Consider the following 18,431-nt stretch of genomic DNA (forward strand, 5'->3'; position numbering starts at 1 on the left):
CGACGCGTACGCGCACAGCACGCGTACGCGTCCATGGGGTGATTCGCAGGTGCGCGCAAGCGCCAAGTGCGCGCGCGCGTCCATGGGCGAGTTCAACTTTTTTGACTTTTCATGATTTCTCCACTTTGCATGCTTTCCTCTTCACTCCTTTGATCCATTCCTAGCCTTTTCAATCTGAAATCACTAACAAATATATCAAGGCATCTTATGGAATCAAAGGTGAATGAAAACCATCAAATTAAGGGTCTAAAAGCATGTTTTCACATCTAGGTACAAATAAGGAGACAATCACAAAACCATGCTATTTCATTGAGTACATGTGGGTAAAAGGTGATAAAATCCCTTAAAATCAATACAAGATAAACCGTCAAAATAGGGTTTGTCAACGACCCTACGCGCGTAGGCGCACCTGGCGCGTGCGCGCCGTTCTTCCAGAAAGCACCATCCACGCGTGCGCGTGGTGTGCGCGGGAGCGTCGATGCGCTGTACCAAATGCCCAGCTATTTTCCAGAGAGTTGTGCCAGGGTCGTGCCAGTTTTGTGCCTGGGCGCAAGAGCACTGATGAGCGGATAATTTATACGCTTTTTGGCATTGTTTTTAGTATATTTTTAGTAGGATCTAGTTACTTTTAGGGATGTTTTCCTTAGTTTTTATGTTAAATTCACATTTCTGGACTTTACTATGAGTTTGTGTGTTTTTCTGTGATTTCAGGTATTTTCTGGCTGAAATTGAGGGACTTGAGCAGAAATCAGATTCAGAGGTTGAAAAAGGACTGCTGATGCTGTTGGATTCTGACCTCCCTGCACTCAAAGTGGATTTTCTGGAGCTACAGAACTCAAAATGGCGCGCTTCCAATTGCTTTGGAAAGTAGACATCCAGGGCTTTCCAGCAATATATAATAGTCTATACTTTGGCCAAGAATTGACGACGTAAACTGGCGTTCAACGCCAGCCTTCTACCCAAATCTGGCGTCCAGCGCCAGAAAAGGAGCCAAAACCAGAGTTGAACGCCCAAACTGGCACAAAAGCTGGCGTTCAACTCCAGAAAGGACCTCTACACGTGTAACACTCAAGCCCAAGCCCAAGCACACACCAAGTGGGCCCCGGAAGTGGATTTGTACATCAATTACTTACTCATGTAAACCCTAGTGACTAGTTTATTATAAATAGGACCTTTTACTATTGTATTTGGCATCCTGGATTGTATTTTGATCCTGTGATCATGTTTTGGGGGCTGGCCATCTCGGCCATGCCTGGACCTTCACTTATGTATTTTTAACGGTAGAGTTTCTACACTCCATAGATTAAGGTGTGGAGCTCTGCTGTTCCTCAAAGATTAATGCAAAGTACTACTGTTTTCTATTCAATTCATCTTATTTCGCTTCTAAGATATCCATTCGCACCCAAGAACGTGATGAAGGTGATGATTATGTGTGACGCTCATCATCCTTCTCCCTTATGAACGCGTGCCTGACAAACACTTCTATTCTACATGAAATAAGCTAGAATGAGTATCTCTTAGATCTCCTAACCAGAATCTTCGTGGCGTAAGCTAGAATGATGGCGGCATTCAAGAGAATCCGGAAAGTCTAAACCTTGTATGTGGTATTCCGAGTAGGATTCAATGATTGAATGACTGTGACGAGCTCCTAACTCGCGATTGCAGGGCGTTAGTGACAGACGCAAAAGGATAGTAAATCCTATTCCAGCGTGATCGAGAACCGACAGATGAATAGCCGTGCCGTGACAGGGTGCGTGAGCATATTATTCACTGAGAGGATAAGATGAAGCCATTGGCAAGGGTGATGCCTCCAGACGATTAGCCGTGCCGTGACAGGGCATTGGATCATTTTCCCGAGAGATGACCGAAAGTAGCCATTGACAGTGGTGATGTATCACATAAAGCCAGCCATGGAAAGGAGTGAGACTGATTGGATGAAGATGGCAGGAAAGCAGAGGTTCAGAGGAACGAAAAGCATCTCCATTCGCTTATCTGAAATTCCTATCAATGAATTACATAAGTATTTTTATCCCTTCTTTTATTTATTATTCGAAAACACCCTTATCACTTTATATCTGCCTGACTGAGATTTACAAGGTGACCATAGCTTGCTTCATACCAACAATCTCCGTGGGATTCGACCCTTACTCACGTAAGGTATTACTTGGACGACCCAGTGCACTTGCTGGTTAGTTGAACGGAGTTGTGTCCACACATAGTGAAGAGCCAGAATAATGATTCCATACAATAACAAAGAATACTACATTAATGTGATCACAATTTCGTGCACCAAGTTTTTGGCGCCGTTGCCGGGGATTGTTCGTGTATGGACAACTGACGGTTCATTTTGTTGCTCAGATTAGGTAATTTTCTTTTTTATTTTCTTTTCAAAAACTTTTCAAAAATATTTCTAAAATTCTCTCATCTGTCTTCGAAAAAAAATAAATAAAAATGTTTTCAAAAATAAATTATTCTATGGCTTCAAAATTTTTAAGAATGAATTCTAGTGTTTCATGAAATATGTTGAATCATATCTGGCTGTAAAGCCATACCCAAACTACTTTGGGATTGGTATTCAACTAATCACTCCAGCCCATGTAATTATATGTTGCAGCCTGGCTGGCTGTAAAAGCCATGTCTAAATTCATTTGGACTGAGGCTTGCAATTGGTTATCAAGAGCAAGCTAGTTGGAGCTAATCCACCTGCTACTGTTCCTGATCTACCCGCTGTTGATCCACGATCACCTGCTGAAGCTTGGCTGGCCATTGGCCATGTCTAGTGTTTTGGACTGAAGCTTTCATTGAAAGCTTGGCTGGCCAGTGAGCCATGTCTAATTCCTGGACTGAAGCTTTAGACTAACATGGCAAGATTCCTGGAATTCATATTAAAAATTTTGGAATCCTTATTTTTCCTTTTAATTTTCGAAAAATATAAAATAAAAATCCAAAAAAATTAAAAAATCATAAAAATCAAAAATATTTTTTGTTTCTTGTTTGAGTCTTGAGTCACATCATAAGTTTGGTGTCACTTGCATATGCATCTTGCATTTTTTTTCGAAAATTCATGCATTCATAAGTGTTCTTCATGATCTTCAAGTTGTTCTTGGTAAGTCTTCTTGTTTGATCTTGATGATTTTTTGTTTTGTGTCTTTTCATGTTTATCATATGCATTTTTCGTTTCTTAGAGTCTAAACATGAAAGATTTCTAAGTTTGGTGTCTTGCATGTTTTCTTTGCACTAAAAATTTTTCAAAAATATGTTCTTGATGTTCATCATGACATTCAAAGTGTTCTTGGTGTTCATCATGACATTCATAGCATTCTTTCATGCATCACATGTTTTGATCTAAAAATCTCATGCATTGCATAATTTTCATGTTTTTCAAAAAAAAAAAAAATTCAAAAAAATAAAAAAAAATATCTTTCCCTTTTTCTCTCATCAAATTCGAAAATTTGGATTGACTTTTTCAAAAAATTTTAAAATCAAATTGTTTCTCATGAGTCAAATCAAATTTTCAATTTGAAAATCTTATCTTTTTCAAAATCTTTTTTTCAAAAATCAAATCTTTTTCAAAATTCTTAGTTATTTTCGAAAATTCCAAAAATATTTTTCAAAAATCTTTTTCTTATTTTTCCATCAAATTTTCGAAAATAACATAGTCAATTAATGTTTTGATTCAAAAATTTGAAGTTTGTTACTTGCTTGTTAAGAAAGATTCAAACTTTAAGTTCTAGAATCATATCTTGTGATTTCTTATGAATCAAGTCATTAATTGTGATTTTAAAAATCAAATCTTTTTCAAAACTAATTTCTATCATATCTTTTCAAAAATATCTTCTTATCTTATCTTTTTCAAAAATATCTTTTCAAAATATCTTTTCTAACTTCCTAACTTCTTATCTTTTCAAAATTTGTTTCAACTAACTAACTAACTTTTTGTTTGTTTCTTAACTTTTTCAAAACTACCTAACTAACTCTCTTTCTCTAATTTTCGAAAATATCTCCCCCTTTTTCAAAAATTTCCTTTTAATTAACTAATTATTTTATTTTTATTTTTACTTCAAAAAAAAAATTTCGAAAAATACTAACAAATTTTCAAAAACCAATTTTCAAAAATCACTAACTCCTTTTTCAAAATAATTTTCGAAAATTATCCCTCCCCCATCTCATTCTATTTATTCATTCATATCCTAACATCTCATTTCACCTCCTTCCATCCTCACAGTTGTGTTTCTTCCTTTATATTACATTCTTTGTCTCCCCCTTCCCTTCCACTCACAAAGGGATCCCTATACTGTGGTATAAAGGATCTCTATTATTATTATCATTTTTCTGGCCATTCTTCTTTGTCATATGAGCAGGAGCAAGGATAAGAACATTCTTGTGGAAGCAGATCCAGAACCTGAAAGGACTCTGAAGAGAAAATTAAGAGAAGCTAAAATACAACAATCCAGAGATAATCTTTCAGAAATTTTTGAACAAGCAGAGGAGATGGCAGCCGAAAATAATAATAATGTAAGGAAGATGCTTGGTGACTTTACTGCACCTAATTCCAATTTACATGGAAGAAGCATCTCCATTCCTGCCATTGGAGCAAACAACTTTGAGCTGAAACCTCAATTAGTTTCTCTGATGCAGCAGAACTGCAAGTTTCATGGACTTCCATCTGAAGATCCTTTTCAGTTCTTAACTGAATTCTTGCAGATATGTGATACTGTTAAGACTAATGGAATAGATCCTGAAGTCTACAGGCTCATGCTTTTCCCTTTTGCTGTAAGAGACAGAGCTAGATTATGGTTGGATTCTCAACCTAAAGAAAGCCTGAACTCTTGGGATAAGCTGGTCACGGCTTTCTTAGCCAAGTACTTTCCTCCTCAAAAGTTGAGCAAGCTTAGAGCTGATGTTCAAACCTTCAGACAGAAAGAAGGTGAATCTCTCTATGAAGCTTGGGAAAGATACAAACAGTTGACCAAAAAGTGTCCTTCTGACATGCTTTCAGAATGGACCATCCTGGATATATTCTATGATGGTTTATCTGAGCTATCAAAGATGTCACTGGACACTTCTGCAGGTGGATCCATTCACCTAAAGAAAACGCCTGCAGAAGCTCAAGAACTCATTGACATGGTTGCTAATAACCAGTTCATGTACACTTCTGAAAGGAATCCTGTGAGTAATGGGACGCCTATGAAGAAGGGAGTTCTTGAAGTTGATACTCTGAATGCCATATTGGCTCAGAACAAAATATTGACTCAGCAAGTCAATATGATCTCTCAGAGTCTGCATGGAATGCAAGCTGCATCCAACAGTACTCAAGAGGCATCTTCTGAAGAAGAAGCCTATGATCCTGAGAACCCTGCAATAGCAGAGGTAAATTATTTAGGTGAACCTTATGGAAACACTTATAACTCAACATGGAGAAATCATCCAAATTTCTCATGGAAGGATCAAAAGCCCCAACAAGGCTTTAATAATGGTGGAAGAAACAGGTTTAGCAATAGCAAGCCTTTTCCATCATCAACTCAGCAACAGACAGAGAACTCTGAACAAAATGCTGCTAATTTAGCAAATCTAGTCTCTGATCTATCTAAGGCCACTGTAAGTTTCATGAATGAAACAAGGTCTTCCATTAGAAATCTGGAAGCACAAGTGGGCCAGCTGAGTAAAAGGATCACTGAAATCCCTCCTAGTACTCTCCCAAGCAATACAGAAGAGAACCCAAAAGGAGAGTGCAAGGCCATTGACATAAGCGCCATGGCCGAACCTCTGAGGAGAGGAAAGGACGTGAATCCCAAGGAGGAAGACCTCCTGGGACGTCCAGTGATCAATAAGGAGCTTCCCTCTGGGGAATCAAAGGACTCTGAGGCTCATCTAGAGACTATAGAGATCCCATTGAACCTCCTTATACCCTTCATGAGCTCTGATGAGTATTCCTCTTCTGAAGAGAATGAGGATATTACTGAAGAGCAAACTGCCAAGTTTCTTGGTGCAATCATGAAGCTGAATGCCAAATTATTTGGCATTGATGCTTGGGAAGTTGAACCTCCCTTGTTCATCAATGAACTAAGTGATCTGGATCAACTGACATTGCCTCAGAAGAGACAGGATCCTGGAAAGTTCATAATACCTTGTACCATAGGCACCATGATCTTTAAGGCTCTGTGTGACCTTGGTTCAGGAATAAACCTCATGCCCCTCTCTGTAATAGAGAAACTGGGAATCTATGGGGTGCAAGCTGCTAAAATCTCATTAGAGATGGCAGACAGCTCAAGAAGACAGGCTTATGGACAAGTAGAAGATGTATTAGTAAAGGTTGAGGGCCTTTACATACCTACTAATTTCATAGTCCTGGACACTGGAAAGGAAGAGGATGAATCCATCATCCTAGGAAGACCTTTCCTGGCCACAGCAAGAGCTGTGATTGATGTTGACAGAGGTGAAATAGTCCTTCAATGGAATGAGAACTCCCTTGTATTCAAAACTCAAGGATCTCCCTCTGTAACCATGGGGAGGAAGCAGGAAAAGCTTCTCTCCAAGCAGAGTCAACCAGAGCCCCCACAGTCAAACTCTAAGTTTGGTGTTGGGAGGCCACAACCAAACTCTAAGTTTGGTGTTGAACTCCCATATCCAAACTCTAAGTTTGGTGTTGGAGAGTCTCAACAAAGCTCTGCACATCTGTGAGGCTCCATGAGAGCCCACTGTCAAGCTATTGACATTAAAGAAGCGCTTGTTGGGAGGCAACTCAATGTTTATCTAACTCTTATTTTTATTGTTTTTCATGTTTTCTTAGGTTCATGATCATGTGGAGTCACAAAATAAATATAAAAATTGAAAACGGAATCAAAAACAGCAGAAGAAAAATCACACCCTGGAGGAGCATCTGTCTGGCGTTCAAACGCCAGAACAGAGCATAGTTCTGGCGCTGAACGCCCAGAATGGGAGCATCCTGGCGCTGAACGCCCAGAACAAGCATGGTTCTGGCGTTCAACGCCAGAAATGGCATCAAATGGGCGTTGAACGCCCAAAATGGGCACCAACCTGGCGCTGAACGCCCAGAGTTGTGTGCAAGGGCATTTTACATGCCTAAATTGGTGCAGGGATGTAAATGCCTTGACACCTCAGGATCTGTGGACCCTACAGGATCATCTCAGGATCTGTGGACCCCACAGGATCCCCACCTACCTCATCATCCCTCTTTCCATTCATGATCATCCCTTTTTTTTTTTTCCATTTACCACTCACATCCATACACCCACTAACTTCAAAAATTCAACATCTCTTCCCCACCCAATCCCACCCATATGGCCGAATACATACAGCCATCCATCTCTTCCATATCCTCTTCTTCTTCTATTCTTTCTTCTTTTGCTCGAGGGCGAGCAACATTCTAAGTTTGGTGTGGTAAAAGCATAGCTTTTTTGTTTTTTCCATAACCATTGATGGCACCTAAGGCCAGAGAAACCTCTAGAAAGAGGAAAGGGAAGACAAAAGCTTCCATCAAGGGTCTATAGCTCAGTGGTAGAACATTTGACTGCAAATCAAGAGATCCCTGAGATACCTCAGGGGATACATTTTCTTCCACACAATTATTGGAAGCAACTAAGGGTGGAACATCAAGAGCACTCCTTCATCCTTCATGAAATCAGAGAAGATCTAAAAGCAATGAAGGAGGAGCAACAAAGACAAGGAAGAGACATAGAAGAGCTCAAGGACATCATTGGTTCCTCAAGAAGGAAACGCCACCATCACTAAGGTGGATTCATTCCTTGTTCTTGTTTCTTCTGTTTTTCGTTTTCTATGTTATGTGCTTATCTGTGTTTGTGTCTTCATTACATGATCATTAGTAGTTAGTAACTATGTCTTAAAGTTATAAATGTCCTATGAATCCATCACCTTTCTTAAATGAAAAATGTTTTAATTCAAAAGAACAAGAAGTACATGAGTTTCGAATTCATCCTTGAACTTAGCTTAATTATATTGATGTGGTGACAATGCTTCTTGTTTTCTGAATGTATGCTTGAACAGTGCATATGTCTTTTGAAGTTGTTGTTTAAGAATGTTAAATATGTTGGCTCTTGAAAGAATGATGACTAGGAGACATGTTATTCGATAATCTGAAAAATCATAAAAATGATTCTTGAAGCAAGAAAAAGCAGCAAAGAACAAAGCTTGCAGAAAAAAAAAAGGGGGCGAAAAAAAATAGAAAAAAAATAGAAAGAAAAAGAAAAAGCAAGCAGAAAAAGCCAATAACCCTTAAAACCAAAAGGCAAGGGCAAATAAAAAGGATCCCAAGGCTTTGAGCATCAGTGGATAGGAGGGCCTAAAGGAATAAAATCCTGGTCTAAGCGGCTAAACCAAGCTGTCCCTAACCATGTGCTTGTGGCGTGTAGGTGTCAAGTGAAAACTTGAGACTGAGCGGTTAAAGTCAAGGTCCAAAGCAAAAACAAAGAGTGTGCTTAAGAACCCTGGACACCTCTAATTGGGGACTTTAGCAAAGCTGAGTCACAATCTGAAAAGGTTCACCCAATTATGTGTCTGTGGCATTTATGTATCCGGTGGTAATACTGGAAAACAAAGTGCTTAGGGCCACGGCCAAGACTCATAAAGAAGCTGTGTTCAAGAATCATCATACTGAACTAGGAGAATCAATAACACTATCTGAACTCTGAGTTCCTATAGATGCCAATCATTCTGAACCTCAATGGATAAAGTGAGATGCCAAAACTATTCAAGAGGCAAAAAGCTATAAGTCCCGCTCATATGATTGAAGCTATGTTTCATTGATAGTTTGGAATTTATAGTATATTCTCTTCTTTTTATCCTATTTTATTTTCAGTTGCTTGGGGACAAGCAACAATTTAAGTTTGGTGTTGTGATGAGCGGATAATTTATACGCTTTTTGGCATTGTTTTTAGTATATTTTTAGTAGGATCTAGTTACTTTTAGGGATGTTTTCCTTAGTTTTTATGTTAAATTCACATTTCTGGACTTTACTATGAGTTTGTGTGTTTTTCTGTGATTTCAGGTATTTTCTGGCTGAAATTGAGGGACTTGAGCAGAAATCAGATTCAGAGGTTGAAAAAGGACTGCTGATGCTGTTGGATTCAGACCTCCCTGCACTCAAAGTGGATTTTCTGGAGCTACAGAACTCGAAATGGTGCGATTCCAATTGCGTTGGAAAGTAGACATCCAGGGCTTTCCATCAATATATAATAGTCCATACTTTGGCCAAGAATTGACGTCGTAAACTGGCGTTCAACGCCAGCCTTCTACCCAAATCTGGCGTCCAGCGCCAGAAAAGGAGCCAAAACCAGAGTTGAACGCCCAAACTGGCACAAAAGCTGGCGTTCAACTCCAGAAAGGACCTCTACACGTGTAACACTCAAGCCCAAGCCCAAGAACACACCAAGTGGGCCCCGGAAGTGGATTTGTACATCAATTACTTACTCATGTAAACCCTAGTGACTAGTTTATTATAAATAGGACCTTTTACTATTGTATTTGGCATCCTGGATTGTATTTTGATCCTGTGATCATGTTTTGGGGGCTGGCCATCTCGGCCATGCCTGGACCTTCACTTATGTATTTTTAACGGTAGAGTTTCTACACTCCATAGATTAAGGTGTGGAGCTCTGCTGTTCCTCAAAGATTAATGCAAAGTACTACTGTTTTCTATTCAATTCATCTTATTTCGCTTCTAAGATATCCATTCGCACCCAAGAACGTGATGAAGGTGATGATTATGTGTGACGCTCATCATCCTTCTCCCTTATGAACGCGTGCCTGACAAACACTTCTGTTCTACATGAAATAAGCTAGAATGAGTATCTCTTAGATCTCCTAACCAGAATCTTCGTGGCGTAAGCTAGAATGATGGCGGCATTCAAGAGAATCCGGAAAGTCTAAACCTTGTCTGTGGTATTCCGAGTAGGATTCAATGATTGAATGACTGTGACGAGCTCCTAACTCGCGATTGCAGGGCGTTAGTGACAGACGCAAAAGGATAGTAAATCCTATTCCAGCGTGATCAAGAACCGACAGATGAATAGCCGTGCTGTGACAGGGTGCGTGAGCATATTATTCACTGAGAGGATAAGATGAAGCCATTGGCAAGGGTGATGCCTCCAGACGATTAGCCGTGCCGTGACAGGGCATTGGATCATTTTCCCGAGAGATGACCGAAAGTAGCCATTGACAGTGGTGATGTATCACATAAAGCCAGCCATGGAAAGGAGTGAGACTGATTGGATGAAGATGGCAGGAAAGCAGAGGTTCAGAGGAACGAAAAGCATCTCCATTCGCTTATCTGAAATTCCTATCAATGAATTACATAAGTATTTTTATCCCTTCTTTTATTTATTATTCGAAAACACCCTTATCACTTTATATCTGCCTGACTGAGATTTACAAGGTGACCATAGCTTGCTTCATACCAACAATCTCCGTGGGATTCGACCCTTACTCACGTAAGGTATTACTTGGACGACCCAGTGCACTTGCTGGTTAGTTGAACGGAGTTGTGTCCACACATAGTAAAGAGCCAGAATAATGATTCCATACAATAACAAAGAATACTACATTAATGTGATCACAATTTCGTGCACCAAGCACCCACGCGTACGCGTGGCTGACGCTTGCGCGCCGTTTGGATATTTTTCAACCCGTGCGTTCGCGCGTATGACGCTTGCGCGTCGATGAGTTTTTGGCCATCCACGCGTGCGCGTGGAGTGCGCGTACGCGTGGCCCTGTTTTCATGCCAAAGTTGATTTTTGAGTTTTTAAAGCCAAACCTCATACTTTTAAGCCTCCGATCTCACCCCTTATGTATCAAATCATTATGGTATGCCTAGCAATGAGGAAGGAGCAAGGGGATGTGGTAACTTGCGAGTGAAGCATGGGAAAAGGTTATGATCAAGGATGATCAGATATGATTATATGAGATATGGAGGATGGCGGTGGAAGTACCGTGTATGCCATGAGCTGAAGGGCTATATTTATTGATAAATGGTTGGTTCTTTATTGGACCATGAGCCGGATGGCTGAGTTCTTGCCGGATACGGCGGAGCCATGTTGATAAATTGGCTAGTTCTGGATTGAACTGTGAGCCGGGTGGCTGAGTTATTGCCGAGTTACGGCAAAGCCATTATGGATTATGGCTGAGTATAAAGGCATATATGATAAATTAACGAATATGATAAATGAATAATGATGAAAAATGTTGAATGTAAGCATGCTTGTGTTTTCTCTCTGGTTGTAAGGGTGACAGGGCACCGATACCCTCTAATGGCGACAGGACGCAGATACCCTCTAATGGCGACAGGGCGCAGATACCCTCTAATGGCGACAGGGCGCAGATACCCTCTAATGGTGACAGGGCACATATTCCCTCTAATGATATTAATACGGAACAGAGAGACTGTGCCCGGGTTAGCTACCGGACATGTCGGGTTGGCTTGATAACCGACAGATGATATCATCAGCCATAGGGCAGGCATTCATCATTTGCATATGTTTGAATTGTTTGGGTTTGCCTATTTGTTTTGGATTTCTACATTATATATGCTAAGTTACCTGATTATGTGCTAGTTGTTCTACTTGTACCCTAATTGTGTATTACTTGCCTGTATTGCTTGTGTTTGTACAACTAAGAGGCCCCTCATGTTGGTGTCGTGGAGGTTGAGGGCTGTTCTTGATGAGATGAATTGATGATGCGATTGCATGATGATGGTGATCATTAGTTGAGATGATTTGAGCTCCCTGGGTAGACGCAGTGATGTGGTTTCACTAGTTCCAGGGAGGGCATGATATATTGATATAGAATTACTGAGACAGCACGACTGATGATGGCTTTGTTTATGATTCTGAAATCTGATTCGTGGGAGAGTCAGCGAGTTTGGAGTCATATGAGATGTGATCTAGATTTAGTATTCCCTTACGACAGATGCCTATTTATAGATTAGTGAGAATCTAGGCTGGATACTTGGTGAAAAGGAGTTTAGGATGCTTGGTGAGTTTTTATTGCAGTGCATTGTATTTAATTGGCACTTTTACCGTACTGGGAACCCATGGGCCCGGGGTTCTCATTCCGTATATATCTCTTGTTTTTCAGATACAGGTCCAAGTGCTCAGAAGTGAGTTGTGGGTCGTCTGAGAGACGGCGAAGATCTTTATTTCCTCTACTTTGTGTTTGATTAGAATCTCTCCACCTATGTTTTGAAAAGATTATATTATGTATTGAACTCTTTTAGAACTTGCCTATAGAGGCTCTTATGTTTCCTTTGGGAGAGATTAGGATATACTATTGTCATCTACTTTCATACTGTACCCTAGCCGGCCTAAACTTCGCGGGTCGCGACTAGTGGCTATTTACTTATGTTATATATATCTATCTGTTATCTATCTCTTAATCTCCTCTACGCCTTGTCCGTGTATCATTTTCGGCTTCACGGTTTATCTTTTGTTGTCGAAACGTGAGTGATACGTCTTTGCGATTTTATTTCTACTCTTTTCAGGCTTCTCGATTAATACTCTTTTCGAAATTACCTATATTTATATATTAAAAATCCACCTGAGAGTCGTACCACCGTAATATCATTGACTTATGACTCGAGCATAAGGATTTGAATATTAGGGTGTTACAGGTGATGGTGACAAATTAAAGACTCTATTGCGATTGAAACATTTGTGAGATACCTATCGATTTGTTACTAGTTTAAAAGAAATTTGTGATGACATTTGCAATACTAATAGCTTTGGTTTAGCAACAAAATTCCTACAAATTTGATTAATGATTTTCAAAGATTAGCCATCGATTTGCTACAAAATGTGACAGATTCACGATCATATTAGTGGACAACTTGCGACGAGTTAGGTTCGGAAAAATTCCTCGCTAATTAGCGTCAACTAAGCATTCCATTTTGTATACGAAGTTAGCTTTCATTTAGCGATGAGTCTGCTGCAGTAGAGTTTGTCGCTAATTAGCGACTATCGTTTAGTCTATATCTTATATGGAATTAGCTTTTACTTTAGTGATGGATTTGGGACTATCTATTCGATAGCTAAAAAACTTTTTGATGAATTAGCGACTGTTGTGTTTGCGTCACTGATCTGTGACTTGTAATTAGCGAGGAAAGCATTAGTTGCTAGGCGGTAGCTAATCCGTCACAAATTATATTTTTACGTCAGATTAGCGATGATTTTACAACTCTTTTTATGGTAGCTAATCGGCCATATTCTTGTAGTGAAAAACCATGGAAGCCATGAACCTTCCGAGCTTGATTTCTTGAGTTCTGTAACTCCTATAAAAAATTTAAACCGATTAAAGAGTTCGTCTCTTCTTCCTCTTCACGATGGTACCACTTTTAAGTGATGTTGCTGCCCTCTCATGCATGGTTTGGTGAAGTTGGTGATCAAGATGGAATAGCCGATTTTTGATGTTTTTTTCTTTGATTTCTCGGTCAGAAAACTTCTTTGGTGCTTCGGTGTTGGTGGCTGCAACAAGAAGGTAGGGTTTGATAATTTTTGTCATCAATAAATGTATTAATGTTGTGTGATTGCTAGGCTGTGAATTTTTGCTTGATTTTGAGTGTTATTATGTTTAAATTATGTTGAAAGTTGATGAAATAATTCGGTTCCAAGAAACTGGTGAAAAATTGAAGTGAACAGCCATGATGAATGTAAGCTAGAATCATGGTGAAAATGATGTGATTTGGTGGCTGGGAATTGCTTTTAAATATTGAGAAAAATCAGTTATCAAAATGTTAGAACAACTAATTAAAAATCAAGTAAAATTTAATGAATTTTGATGAGTTTGCTTTAATTCCTTGAAGAACATGAAACCTTCATGTTTTAATTATTTCGTGGCCAAATTATAATTAAGAAAGAGTTTTGGGATTGAAATTTAATTAAAAGAAAATTTGGAGGTTAGAACAGAATTTTAAAAGTTAAGCAGTTAAAGTAGAATTTTTGAAAAGTTTGGGGGTCAAAATAAATTTTTTAAAATTTTGAGGAACTAAATATTATTAACTGAATTCTTAACTCTAAAACATGATCATATATTATTATTTTTTTTATTTGAATAATTATCTATATAACAAAAGATATAATATAACTAAAAGTAGTAAATAGACAACTTTTTCTAAAAGCTTTAGAAAGATAATCTAAGCTTAGTGAAAATCATGGATAATTAATGAATAATTAACTAATAAATTAATTATTATTTAAATAAAATACAAAATTTAATTTTATAGTTTAAAGAAGTAGAAAAAATTAAAACATGAATTTTAACACTAATTTTAAAAGTTTTGGCCTAAAATTGGATCAAACGGGCTAAACCGATTGAACCGGATCCACTTTAGCCCATGGCCCAACTCACTTACCACATTAATGATGAACTTCAGCTCATCTTCTCCAAATGGTTAGGGAAACACATTGAAACCCAAGGGAGGAGAAGGGAGAGCTTCAAACCCTAGCCTCAATTTCATTTCGCCATAACTTTCAATCCGAAGCCCCGATTGCCGCATGTTTGCGGCCACGCAATCACCGAGTCGAGCTCTACAAAGTCCACTAAACAATTTGGTAATTATCTCACTATTTCTTGCTCAATCACTCTCTCCTAATTTTCGAATTTGAGGTTTTGATTTTGAAAGATTATGTGATTTTGGGTGTTTAGGATTAAATTAGCCTTGTGGACTTATCGGATCTTGTCCCAATTTCTGTTGGTAAGGTGAAAAACCTCTAACTCTTGTGAGTAATTAATAACTATGGACCCTAAGTTGATTCTTGTGTGATATTAATTGGTATTGGTTTAGATTATGTGTGTTGGGACGAAATTGGTGGTGTTGGAAGCTTGATTTTGGACCGCAAGGGCCGAGATGCTGTTGGTGTGCATTTTGGAGTTTGGGACATTGGTGGAACAGTGGTGTTTATGGTGTTCCGTGCATTAGGAAGAAATCGGCCAAGGTATGGTTTTGGTTTCTCGTAGATAATATATAATATATCGTGAAAACTTAGGCTAGTTGACCATAGGATAGGTTGAATATTGTGAAATTGCCAATGTTAGTGATTTTTGTGATATACTGAGTTTGTTATAAGTTTAAGATGATGATTGTTGAGAATGATGCTCTTGAGTTATAATTGTTGAGGTATTGATAAATTGCATTGTTTTGATTGAGAATTGTTGGAATGGAATTGTTGAGATTAAGAATTGGCATGTTGTAGAAGGTATTGAATAATTAGAAAATTGTGTTGAACTTGTTTAATGTTGTCTTGGAGTGTAAAACATTGGTTTGAGTTGACATTGTTGGTAAAATAGAGGTTTTGGATATTCTTATAAAAACTTTATTTTTTACCAAACTTTGGTGGGCCATAACTTGATTTCTGAACCCTCAATTTCTGTCAAACTTATTTCAAACAAAAATTGGATTCGTGAAGTTTACGTTGTTCAAAGAACAAACTAAAAACGATTTTTAACGAAAAAGTTATGTGCATCGGAAGTTTGGTGTGTAAAAGTACTTTCTGCAGAACTTAACATATTTTTACCATTTCTGAGGGGCATGCGTACGCGACACACACACGTGACACAGATGTTTTGTTCTATCCAAACGTCCCGCATACGCGGGCGTGTGCATGCGTACGTGCAAGGGGGTTTTTCAGGTTCGCGTACGTGGGCAAGAGCCACACGACGCAGGAGATCACCACTATTTGAGGGCTCACATACGTGGGCAATGGTTGCATATGCGAGATGGGCAAAAGACACCCCCTGTACGTGCAACATGGCATGCATATGCGGGATCCTATTTTGGGAAACATTACATTTTTGTGAATTAAACATGATTTCTAACGTCTAAACATCTATAGTTACCTTCTAAAGTCTTAAATTAAGTTCCTAATTATAAGGGGAGGGGTAAACTGGGAGAAGGAGTTAACTTGGCAGTGAAAAAAGGCTTTAAAATAATGGTGTGTAGACATGAGGAAGTGCAGAAATGATGATGATATTATGAATAATGACAGAATTGATAATAAATGATTGATATTGAATGAATATGATAAACGAGGCATGATTGAGGATGATTGATGATGAGGATGTCTGTATTTTCTCTCAGATTGTAAGGGTGACAGGGCACCTATTTCCTCTAATGGTGACAGGGCACGTAATCCCTCTAATGGTGATAGGGCACATATTCCCTCTAATGGTGACATGGCACATAATCCCTCTAATGGTAACAGGGCACTCTCCCTCTAACGGGCAGCCGATGTACTGGGATATTTGTAAACCCCGTAAAATTAACGAATAATCAGTCAATAAATTAATTTTTAATAAAAAATTAGAAATGTGAATTTTATAGTTTAATAAGATAGAGCTAATTAAAATAAGAATTTTGACACTAATTTTAAAGAATTTGGTCTAAGATTGGGTCGAACGGGCCAAACCGGGCCTAAAATGGACCCAAGGTCCCAACCAAACCCATGAATAAAATGAGCTTCAGCTCATTACCTTCTTCCCCATTGTTGTTTCATGTTGAAACATACAAGGGGAGAGGAGGAAGGTTTCCAAAACCCTTGTCTCCATTCAAATCACCATATCTTCTCACTCCAAGTTCCGATCGTCGCACCGTTTGCGGCCACGCGACCGCAGCGTGCTCTACAAAGCCCAGTAATCAATTTTGGTAAGAAATCTCATTTCTCATCTCAGCCTCTCAATTCCCATGATTTTCAAAATTTTGGGGGTTGGATTGTTAAAATCTAATGTCTTAATGTTCAGGCTCAAATTAGCTTGAGGGATTTGTGGGTTTTTGTTCAACCAAGTCACGTATAAGGTAAGGGATCTCAAAACCTTGCAAATTCTTAGATTATGTGAGTTTGGGTATTGAAATTTGGTATATAAATGTGGTAATGTGAATTTGGTGGTATATGTATAAAAATTGGAGCATATTTATGGAAATTGGAAGCTTGGTTTGGGTCTTGGTTGCTGAATTTTGGCATTGAAGGCTTGTAATCTTGCCAAAGTGGGTTGTCTTGGGTTATACGAGGAAATCAACCAAGGTATGGTTTTGGTTTCTCGTATTTAATTATAATATCTTGTGAAAACTTAGGCTAGATGACCATAGGATAGGTTGGAATGAATGAGTATATTAAATGTTTAGTACCTTTGATGATAATTATTGATGTGGATTGAGCATTTGTTTGGTGATTATTGTTTATGATGAAAATAGGATGCAAATTGATGAGTTAATGATGACTGACAAGGTGATATGAATGAATATGAGTAGGTGGTGATATATTGATGATCTTGTTGGTATAATTGAGGTATGATTGGTTGTGGTAGGATGTGGAGAATGTGGTGCTGTAAATGGTATGTTGTGGTGTTATTTGTATGAGTAGAATATTGGTATTCAGTTTGAATTTTGGTGAAAATAGAGGTTTAAGAACTTTTGTGAAGAGCTGATTTTTGGCCAAACTTCGGTGAGCCATAACTCGGCTTCCAGACCCCCAAATTATTTCAAATTTTTTCATATGAAAATTGGGTCCATGAAGTTTATGCCGTTCGAAGAACGGATGAAAAATGTTTTGAAACAAAAAAGTTATGCGCGTCAGAAGTTCGGAGTACAAAACTAAAATTCTGCAACATTCAACATTTTTGCCACTCTGCATATCATGCGTACGCGACCACCTGCATGCGACGCAACCAACCTTTTCAGGTTTGGCATCTCGCGTACGCGGGCAAGGTGCATGCGTACGCGAGTAGGGGATTTCAGGGGTTGCGTATGCGACCACTTGCACGCGACGCGACCAACCCTTTCGGGTTTGGTATCTCGCGTATGCGAGCAAGAGGATGCGTACGCGAGGAAGACAAAACAAACCCCCGCGTATGCAAGCAAGGTGCTTACGTACGCGACACCCCTGTTTTCAGCAAAAATGAATTTTTGGTGTTTTAAAACCTAATTTTGAACCCTTAAACCTCTATTTTTACTCTTTTAGCCCCTAAACCTTAGTTATGTGTTGATTGATGAAAAGAAGTTATGAGGGGGTGGTAACTTGGAGATGAAGAAATCTTGAAAAGTGATGGATTAGGTATGAGGAGATAGGTTGTAAATATATATATATATATATATATATATATATATATATATATATATATATATATATATATATATATATATACTTCTTATATTATAAAGCTGATTAAAGAAATGAATAAATGTTACATCTGAGCACTCTTTCTTGAAAGTGCGACCCCAAGAGATGGTGAAAGGTGAGGATCCCCTTCTTTGTTCCTCCTGGTATTGTAAAATTACCCCCAGCAAGATGGTGGGAGGTTAGGATCCCCTCCTTTGTTCCTCCTGGCATATGAGAACATACCTCATGGGTAGATGCAAGGGTTATGGTTTCGCCCCACTAGCTCCAGGTTGGTTAGTATAGAGGCTCCGCGGG

At 38.8% G+C, this 18,431-nt stretch overlaps 1 non-coding gene across 1 annotated transcript; it reads right to left on the reverse strand.

Moving 5' to 3' along the window:
- Positions 1-4,887: 4,887 nt before the first annotated feature.
- On the reverse strand, positions 4,888-4,995 carry LOC148581699 (small nucleolar RNA R71). The gene has a single exon (XR_015899013.1). It is a non-coding gene; the product is annotated as a small nucleolar RNA R71 (small nucleolar RNA).
- Positions 4,996-18,431: the final 13,436 nt, after the last annotated feature.

The sequence above is a fragment of the Arachis ipaensis genome, chromosome B10, assembly GCF_059453495.1.
Source record: "Arachis ipaensis isolate K30076 ecotype BB chromosome B10, ASM5945349v1, whole genome shotgun sequence".
Taxonomy (NCBI): Eukaryota; Viridiplantae; Streptophyta; class Magnoliopsida; order Fabales; family Fabaceae; genus Arachis; species Arachis ipaensis.